At 34.0% G+C, this 8,871-nt stretch overlaps 1 long non-coding RNA gene across 2 annotated transcripts in view; it reads left to right on the plus strand.

The window, feature by feature from the left end:
* Positions 1–7,213, plus strand: part of LOC143226270 (uncharacterized) — an 86,237-nt gene extending 79,024 nt beyond the window's left edge. Inside the window, exon 8 of one of the 2 annotated variants that reach the window (XR_013014497.1) lies at positions 7,113–7,213. This is a non-coding gene — a long non-coding RNA (uncharacterized LOC143226270). The remainder of the gene's footprint in view (positions 1–7,112) is intronic. The other variant, XR_013014503.1, reaches the window with a different exon arrangement.
* Positions 7,214–8,871: the final 1,658 nt, after the last annotated feature.

Below are 8,871 nucleotides of genomic sequence, written 5' to 3' on the forward strand. Positions count from 1 at the left end.
GAACATGATTGTTGTATCATTACTAATCAGAAGATCACGTGACGAGTTAACACGTAACAGGATTTTTTAACGTATTGACACCACATCTTTATCATTTTAAAGGTTTGTGAAGGTCACCTTGGCTTTTAAAAGGTTAAAAAAGTTCAAAGTGAATCATCTTGTGCCTCTTAAGGTTTTCCTTTGAGGTATTTACAAATGTGGTCTCATTTTAGCGTGAAATAATGGTATACTAACAATTCCATGTCTAATATGGAAACGAAGACATTGATAACTGGATTCTATATGTTCAGCTCTCCATTGGTTCAGAGGGGAAATCTAAAGAATTATAACACTAAAAACCGGGTTCCGATACCCGTGGTGAGGTCACTGTCTAGGTCAAGATAAAACCCTTTTCTCTGTACCAACCCCCCCCGCTAGTACAGCGGTATGTCTCCGGATTTACAACGCTAAAATAAGGGATTCGATTCCCCTCGGTGGACTGAGTAGATAGCCCTTTGTGGCTTTGCTATACGAAAAACACACACACTCCTCTGTACCATCATGTGAGATCTGATAACGATAGGTTTGTGGATGCGTTTAGCGTGTCTGATGTTATTGTTTCCCCCATAAACTCGGTTAGTCACGTGCCTGCAAAACTTCTGAGAAGATAGAAGGTTTCAGACGTTTTTCGAAAATTAATCTCTTTTCCAGTTCATGTTAAAGAAAGTCCTTTTAACCAAACACTGAAGAAATCTCGCCAAAATTTCAACCTGTGCGTACAGCAAAGCACAAAAGATATAAACTAATATTGTTGCGGTTCGTCACCAAAAAATGAAATATGGAAAAATATCCTTCCTTCTGATTACAATGTTTGAAAGGGCGCACATTTTTTTAGACGTAGTGTAACAATAGTTTTAGTAGGACAGTGTTTTGTTTTTAATTTCGCGCAATGCTACACGAGGGCTATCTGCGCTAGCCGTCCTTAATTTAGCAGAGAGAAGGCAGCTAGTCATCACCACCCATCGCCAACTCTTGAGCTACTCTATTATCAACGAATAGTGGGATTCACTGTATCATTATAACACTCCCGTGGCTGATTGGTGCGACGAGGATTCTCACTCGCTACCCTCAAATGACGAGTCGAACACCTTAACCCACATGGCCTTGCCGGGCCTAGTGTATTTTTTCTTATAGCAAAGCCACATCGGGCTATCTGCTGAGTTTACTGAGTGGAATCGAGCCCCTGATCTTAGCGTTGTAAATCCGTAGACTTACCGCTATACCAGTGGGGAACAGGACAGAGCGAAGATGGTGAGTGGAATATGTCTTCATATAAAACAACTTTAGTGTGATATCAGATGTCGATGTTTTTTTTTTTGCTTTTTTTTGGGAGGGAGGGTTTAAGAAAAAAACTAAACCACGTACTCACGTGCTGCAAACGGATCGGTTAAGATGAAAGTTCTTTGTACTTTACAAAACGTTCCCGGATGTCCTTCTAACTGTCAAGGTCAGAGTTATGAAGCGTGCACTTTAGATGCATGAAATGACTCAGGGATAACACTTTCGTAACACCAGAATGCAGTTCTTTTCGAAATTTATCTTGAACGATTGAGAAAGGCGGAGCTATCTTCAGGTGGGACAACTTTCTGGACAAAAAAAAAACAACTTATCTGCTGGCGAGTTTAATCCGGAATTTTGAATTCTCGTGCGTTGTTTATTCTAGGTCACACAAAAACTCCCGCCTTCAAATTAAAAATAAACTCCGATATCTATTTTGCGATGTCGTTTAGATATTTCAAGTCCAGAAATTTATTTACTAACGCTTAAAAAAAACGTTAATTAGGGACGTGCGTTAACGAAAAAGTGAATTTATAAGCACGTTATTGCTTACGTGGAACAACTCACCACTGTGAATCTGATATCCATGGTTGGCGTCCCGTTGTGGCAGAAAATAAAAAAAAACGTCTTCCGCAACTTGGAATCGCGGGTACTATGACGTAATGTGTTTTTCGTTTTCCAGCGCTTTCGAATTGTTCAGAATCCATAATATATTTTATTTTCCCTAATTTAGCCTTGTAAGATTAGAGGAAAGGCAGCTGGTCATCACTACCCACCGCCAACTCTTGGGCTACTCTTTTATCAACGAATAGTGGGATTGACCGTCACATTATAACGTCCCCACGGCTGAAAGTATATGTATGTTTGGTGTGACCGGGATTTTATAAAACGCTCGAGTTTTAGGTCTCGTGTGAAAACTGCTACGACTTTTGTATGTAATCCTGTGTGTTAGCTTTTAACCAGAAAGGTACCTGGAATCAATTTTTGTAGTGTAGTACTAAGAAATTATTCTCAGTTTAAATGTATAAGACAAGATGTTGTGAGGACTTAGAAAGTCAAAGAATAAGACGGAATACGGAACAGAAAAAACTGTGGACTTTCTTGATTGAAGTAGTTTTGTTTCTTAGAAACTTAAATACATATTTTATTAAGGTGTTGTCATTATTTTGTTATAGTTATCGCGTATATTCCTGTTTGTTTTGTTTTGTGTTTGAAACAGAAATATCTCTAATTATATTTTACTACATATTTTTATTCACTAACTTGACCAAAGCTCTTTTTTATTTTTTTTATCGTTAATGACTGCTTCTCTCTTTACTCACATGTATATATTGATAAATTTCTCGGAAACTTAAAGAAGAAAATACAAAACCACAAATAAAGTCGATGATAGTGCCATCTCACGGTATAAAGAAAAAAAATAATAGCTTTGTTTTCTCGTTTTCTGAGAGTTCCTCCTGCGGGCAACAGTAACCATACTGATTTACAAAAGTTAAAACAGGGAATTGTTATTGTTGTTTTGAATTAAGCACAAAGCTACACCCTGGGCTATCTGTGCTCTGCCCACCACGGGTATCGAAACCCGGTTTTTAGGGTTGTAAGTCCGCAGACCTACCGCTAAGCCACTGGGGGCAAATAGGGAGTTAAATCTTTTACGGAGAATACGGTAGACGGAGTGATGTAACTGGCTTTACTATAAAACAAACAAAAACTCAAAGAAAATTTTAACATGGCTTTTTTGCTTAAAAACAAGAAAAGTTTTCCAAGCGATTTTTGTTTTGTTAATCAAATTTCAGGTAATAAAAATTAAATATTAATTTCCGCAAATGTCATTTTGGTACGTAAAAATGCCAAGAAAAATAAACTTCGATTTCTTGTTAATTTTAGTTATAATGAACAAATATAACTCAACAAATATTTCATTTTTCTTGATCTCTGTCAACTGTAGAAACTGATGGGAAAAGGAACTCACGTAGCGAACGAAAGAGAAAACAGCGCCACCAAGTGAGACAAGTGATTTTATCCGTGCAATAAAAGTACATACAACTTTGGGCCGAGCGTGGTCTAGTAGTTAACGTACTCGAGTAATGAATCCGAAATTTCTCGATTTGCGACCAGGAAGACAGGAAGATTCAGAATTAAGTGAAGGTGTTAACATTTTTTTTATTTTAATTTAACTACTACATGAAATAAAAGTAGATAACTACCAGTTCTGTAGTGCCTCGCTGGTACAGCGGTAACTCTACAGATTTACAATGTTAAAATTAGTGATTCAATTCCCCTCGGTGGACTCAGCAGATAGCCCAATGTGGCTTTGCTATGAGAAAACACACACGCCAGTTCAATTAGTAAAAGGTAAAAGATTTTACCCAATATAGTTATCATAGAAAACTCTAATTCAACATTTTCTACCTCAAAATACTTTAGAATTGGTTATTTTATCATTTTGTAACATTTTTTAAATAAAAATTGGAATGAAAATTTAAAAAATGTAAACACTTGTTTGCATACAGCTTTGAGGGGAATCTCTTGTAAATGGTGCAACTTTAAATTATTTTCAAATTTTCATTCCATCCCAAAACATTGGTTTATAGATAAATAAACTATCATACTTTAAATACATAATTAAACATTTTATGTTTCTTTCCTTATTTTTATTATTACAGTTTTTCAATTCCACCCTTTTATAATGTCACAGCATGTAGTCTGAACTACAATGAAGAAAAGCATAAAGAATATAGCTACAAATAAGGTTTGAATGCCATTAGATGGAGCATATTATAAACTGTTTCCATCAGTGTGAAGCAAGTAAAATATTTAAGCAGAGGTCCTCAGAGATGAACAGAGGAATCTTGTGAAAAGTTTAGTAAACATAAAACTAAACTAGAGATCTGATACTTTTATTTTTAGTTTCTTTAGGTGTGTTTCTCATTGTTAAAATTGTTTTTTTTGTATTGAATTATATCTGTTTGAAAGCTATGAAAAGTTTCTCATACGACCAGACATTAGTTAAATTTAGAGGGTAGTGAAGGTAACACCAATATATTATTTTGATTCAAATCCTTATTTATTTTGTTAGGTTTATTGTATGTAAATAACACAAGTAAAATAACTTGATGAAACTTACATGAATAGATGGCAAATGCCTGTTGGAGAAAAACAAGTGTAGATGATAACATTTGGAAAGTCTTCCACCTCTCGTCTTCAAGTGGAAGACTTCAAAATGTCATCCTCTACACTTGTGATTTTACAGCAGTTATCGTCCATTCAACTAAGTTTCATCACAAATACTCTGTTTAAACAAACAATCAAAGAATAGTAAAACAACGTGTTATTTTGTGAAGATAGATTGGTCAAGTCTAAGAATATGGTTAGCAAACATATTTTTAACTACTCTGACCACTTTGGTGGTGATACCTTTGTTAAAGTTCATGATGGTAGGTTATGAATAAATCTTTGTAACAGAAAGAGCCAGAAAATTTGAAAAGTATTAATTACTGAAGAAGGTATACAAAAAATTTCAATAAAAATGTATTTATTTTCATTATGATTGAATATTCATATCTTTTATCAGGCTTGCAAAACTGTGTCAATAAAGCACAAACTATCTGTACAAATGTAGCTGTTCTGTTTTCACAGTTTTCAGAAAATATTTACAGGGTCATCACTGTGACCAGTTGTACTTGGGCACAGTTTATAATTTGTCAAATTAGCTCTTCTGAGCCATTAGGTTTAAATGTTTGTGCTTTAGCACAGATGTGACACCATTTAAGAACTTTCATGAAATTGTATTTTGTAAACATGAAAATGTAATTATATGAAGCTGTAGGTTTGAATTTGGGTATTTGTCTGTAGTTTGCACTAAATACTATAAAAGTGATTTGGAAGTCAAGATAATGAAATTTCATATCCAGAAGTACTTAAAATATTATAATTGTAAATTATTCATAGTGAAATGGTAAAACACCCTTAGGGTTAAAAATGTAAAACTGTGACAGTTATGCTGTACAACATGGTGATTAAATGCTAACAAAGCTTTGTGGAAACTTAACGATAAGATAACCACGATGTCACATTACATTTCCCAGATAAATATTCTTCAAGATTTTAATACATTTCACCATTTCAACTTGTGACTGGTTAGATATCTCACAATAATGTTAATATGATATTTTTATTTTAAAAAAATTTCAGGATTGGTAATTTTCAATTTTGTTTGTATAAAATACATCTTTACTATAAAAAATATTGTCTGGTCATTAGTAACTTTAGTGACACAGATTTTATCGTATCATTATTATTTATCTCAGATGCATTGCATGGTATTTTTAAATATTGTAAGTATATATTTTAAAGTGTCTAACAGATTGTATTATTTCTGTATAAAATTGTTCAATATTATTACGTTCTTTATGACAGAGACTTTTTTACTTTGAAAATAATTTATGTTTTGCAATAGATTATGTCAAACAACCTCATGTTGGATTAAAGTTATTAATGGTATTTATCAAGTTTTGGACTTCATCATAACGATGACCAGAACAGTTTAAAATAGTTCCAATTTATCTTCTTCATTTTATGACTTCTAATCGATCAGATATTATTATTTCTTTGTTTTTCTTGTCACATTTTTGAGGTTTATTTCAGTAATAACTTTATATTTTTCATTTATCTCTTTGTTATGGATATTTAAATATAAAACTTTGTAATTTTTCAAATGTCTGTCAAAATTCTTTATCATGAAAATTAGGGTTTCCCAGAATGGTTGATATTGATCCCCTTGGTTTGGTGAGACTGTAAAGGGGTGAATAAGGACTTAAGTGTTGATAGGAGGACAGAAATAACTCCTGTGCTAAAGTTGGCCTATGCATCTAACTGCAATTAGTCATGTAAATGGTTGGACTTCTGAAGAGACAGAGAAATAGGTTTAATGTTAGAAACTTCAGGGACTCAAACTCTGAACCCTACAGTCCGATATTCATCAGGCAACTTTTAGAGAAAACCTCATTCTTTTCACATTTTATGTTTCCTAATGATTGCATCATAAAAGTTGATTATATTTTGAAGTTTCACTTCTAATTTATGTTCTAAGAATTTGAGAATCAGTGACTGCTTTATAAATTTCTAAAGGGGTCAGCATCTCAAAAGGCTTTAGGAAATCCTGATATTATTTTGATATATTTAGGTGTATGGTATACGACGTACTTGTGCTGTTTATGACCTCCAAGTTCTTATCATTCATGTTCTATGTAAAGTATAAAATCAGTGGCCTTTTTTAATCATTTCAAACCAGTTCATGTGTTTGGTCGAATAAACGTACACAAAAAAAATTTGTCATTATCAATTGCTAACTAATTTCTGTGTGTTATGAAAACAATGATTCAGGTCATTCTGAGTCAGACTTAGAAGAACAGCAGTGACACAGCTAGTTGCACCAGTGGTAGTATAACTGAGCATGGAGTCGAAGAAGAAGAGTTGAGTGACTACGGTGAGCACAGTGGACTTAGTGTTGAGAGTGTCACGAGCACTGCTGTTGACTGCAATGGAAGACTAGAAGAAAATTTGACTAGTAATAAGGCAGTTCTACAAAATGGACTTGATTGTATTAGCATTAAAAGTAAAAATTTTGTTACATAGTGTTATTTTATGCTCAGATTGATAAAAATAAGTGTCTGGTATTTCAGTTTTAAACATTTTTGTTTTGTATAATATTTTAATGTGATGAATGTTTTTGTCAGTCTTTGGATATAGTCAACACCAAAATATCTTTTTCAGTAATATCATCCTAAATATAGGTCTCTAGTGGAACAGGAATTGACACCCTCAGTAGTTGAAGTCATTAAAATCATCAACCAAGAAGGACTTTTGCCGGGTATCAAAGTTGTTGCTGATTGGCAAATCATCAACAGTGACATTATTGTAACTTATGGAGAGGTGATTAAAGCTGTTTCTTTGTTTGTTTAAATTCTGGTATATTTATGTTAAATTGTAATTTTTTTCTGGAGTGTTATTATCTTACTACAAGTATATTTTTATTTTAAACTGTGGTCTTCATATATGATATCACTATTTTTGCTTTAAATAACCAATTTGTTCTAGCATTTGATTTATATTAATATGTATGACTAATTGCTATTTGATCATTTGATATCGTATGGTAATTTTTATATGGAATTAAACTTTTGAAATGCTCTGCTGGCCAAAACCTTAAAGCCAGTGAACATGAAAAAATATGCATTTTGCATTGTTAGACTCAACCACTTATTTGAGTCGAGCTTCGAAAGATGAAAATAAGAAAAGGGAAAATAAAATAAATACTTTTAGCATTTAATGGGTAAAATGTGAACACTATGAAATTAGCCTAAATACTAGCTGGTCAAAAGTTTAAGACCATACAGAAACGAAGCGTTAATCGGTAAACACGTAATGAAATTTAGTCATTTGTGTTCAAGCATTAGTGTTGTCAACATCTCCCACTGACATCTCCTGTGTTACATTGGGTAAAAACCTAGCAAAGGCTAAAAAGTTGACAGAGTTTGAACTTGGCAGAATTGTTGAGCTGCAAAAGCAAGGTCTCAATGTTGCAAATTTCTTAAAAGATCCTGAAAGATATGGAACGAGAATTTCAAGTGGTTGGGCCATGAAAATTTCACCGGTGTTGAGTAGTGTTGATGCAGAATGTAGATCAAGAACAATAAGATGGCATCTGTGAGAGAAAGGCTTTGAAAACTGTAAGCGTCTTCAAAGGCCATGCCTCCTTCCACACCATGAAACAGCTCAGTTAAACTTTGCTGAGAAGCACCAAACATGGGACCTAGAAAAGTGGAAGAAGGTTTTGTTCTCTGATGAGAAAAATTTAACCTGGATGGTCCAGATGGCTTCCAACGTTACTAGCACGATAAGGATATCCTGGGGTACTTTCTCCTTCCAGTATTATACAGGGCATCAAACAGCAGCTGGTTACATTGGCATGTTGGAGAGAGCATCCTTATTGACTGAAGGCCCTTACTTTTGTGAAAATGACTGGATCTTTCACAAGAACAATACTGCAATCCACAATGCCCACAGCACAAAGGACTGTTTCATGGTGAATAACGTGATTCTTTTGGACCATCCAGCGTGTTTGCTCAAACTGAACCCCATTGAAAATGTTTGGGGGTGGATAGCAAGGTCTTTGATGTGAAAGAATTAGCAAAAGTATAATATTACTACATATATATAGACAGACAGAGCAACACCTGGTAGTTGTTGTGAACTTACTGGACTGCTTTAAGTTGCTGTAAGTTTAATGCTTGGTATTTTCCGATGCTAGTCCTCCAAGTGTTCAAGGTTTTGTCTGGAATGGACCAGAATGGAAACAAACACAGCCTTTGCCAGAGGACTTTACCCTACGTGGGCTAGCCCCACTTGAGAATTTTCACCTTCAGTTGGAATTTGATACATCCTATGGACTTAGTTTGAAAGAAGAAGTTAGTAATTGTTGATTTAAGTCAAATTAAATTACATGATTTATTTGCTTACATATAATAATAAAAACTCTGAATATGCAAAAGA

This window comes from Tachypleus tridentatus, chromosome 9 (assembly GCF_004210375.1).
Source record: "Tachypleus tridentatus isolate NWPU-2018 chromosome 9, ASM421037v1, whole genome shotgun sequence".
NCBI classification, from domain to species: domain Eukaryota; kingdom Metazoa; phylum Arthropoda; class Merostomata; order Xiphosura; family Limulidae; genus Tachypleus; species Tachypleus tridentatus.